Genomic DNA, 1459 nt, shown 5'->3' with positions numbered 1-1459 from the left:
GGGGCTCTAAGCCCAGTCTAACCCGGTGCCCTCAGTCCAGGCGGCGATTCCGCCTCGATCCCGACCCTCCGTCCGGATCCTCGGCACCCTTCCAAGCCGGTCATTCACCTGAGTCCTGCGTGTCCTCTGCAGCTGCTCCCACTTGCCTTCGTCCCGTTCGGGTCCCTCTCGTCCTCCGCCGGTTACTGGAGGCTGCCGCTGGCTCGCTCTCCCTGGTGCTCCTGGTTCCGGCTCTTTGATTCCCTCAAGACACCGTTGGGGACCGCGTTCCTTCCCCGCAGCCAACGGATTCCCCTCTCCGGAGCCATCCGCCCCTTCCGCCGCTGCTGCTGCCATTTTTATCTTCGCTGGCCGATGTCCGGTGCTGACATCACCGGCCGGCCACAGCTGAACATAAAGCTGGCTCATGAGCCGCACGGGTTTCCCGGGAGCGTCGTCCCCTGCCGCAGGTGAGTTGCTGGCATCATCCTGTGCTCCGGGACAGCGATGATCATCTAACATCAGCTTCAGTAGGCTGGCCACATTATCCAGATGTCCAACTCTCGACTCCCAAAGCAAGTTTTATTCTCCCAGCTCACTCAAAGCATATGCTCAAGAGGAGAGCAAAGAAAGTGCTTCAAGGATGTCTTCAAGACCAGCTTGAAAAAATTTAACATTGACATCAGCTGGCAGGAGACTATTGCCCAGGACTGCCCCAAATGGAGGAAGAGTCTGCTGCTAGGATCTCAGTACTTTGAAGCCTTATGATGATGATGACAACAGGAGATGGAGAAGCGGGAGCAGCAGAAACAGTGTGTCATGGACTGAATCAAGAATCCAGATTCACCCACCACACATGGAACCATATGCCTAAGTTGCAACAGAATCCGTTGATCCCAGATTGGTCTTATCACCCATCTTTGGACCTATATACAGTAAAAGCTTTGTTATCTGGACCCATGGGGAATAGAGGGTGCCGGATAACACTATGCTGGTTAACTGAGTGGCCCGTCTTTGCCTGTTTGGGCCACTGCCTATCCTGCCATGTTGCCACCCCTCCCATGGGCTCCGAGGGACAGGGAGGGGGGACCCACGCAGGCTGCTATGCCTGGGGCTGTGGGGGCTTGGCAGTGCAAGTAGGTATAGAACTCAAGAAAATACTGCCTACAAATTGCCTACTTAAAAATGCTCACTTCCAGGTTTTGTATTCTTATAGGGCTGCCTCTGCATGGACAGTGCCTCTTTAGATGTTTAGTCCAGAACCTGTTTTTCCCTATGTGGTATGCATTAAATTTGCAGCTTTTAGACAAAACTCCTATTGACTTCAATGGGAACATTGCCTGAGTAAGGATTGCAGTATTTGGCATGTACGTTTCAGTACCCAAACCAGGAAAATCTAAGCTTCTTCAAGTACTGGTATGGGTTGACAGGATGAAAGGAGTGTTTGTGTATTTGCATTGAAAGTTAGCATATACTGTTA

The 1459-nt window shown here is 52.3% G+C and overlaps 1 protein-coding gene across 1 annotated transcript in view; it reads left to right on the top strand.

Annotated features, from left to right (window-relative positions):
- Window positions 1-1459, top strand: part of POLR3G (RNA polymerase III subunit G) — a 58100-nt gene that overhangs the window by 14952 nt on the left and 41689 nt on the right. The window lies entirely within an intron of this gene.

The sequence above is a fragment of the Gavialis gangeticus genome, unplaced genomic scaffold, assembly GCF_001723915.1.
Source record: "Gavialis gangeticus isolate Ggan-Ray unplaced genomic scaffold, GavGan_comp1, whole genome shotgun sequence".
Lineage (NCBI taxonomy): Eukaryota > Metazoa > Chordata > Crocodylia > Gavialidae > Gavialis > Gavialis gangeticus.
Note: the sequence above shows the minus strand (reverse complement) of the source record. Positions and strands in the feature narration are given on the sequence as shown.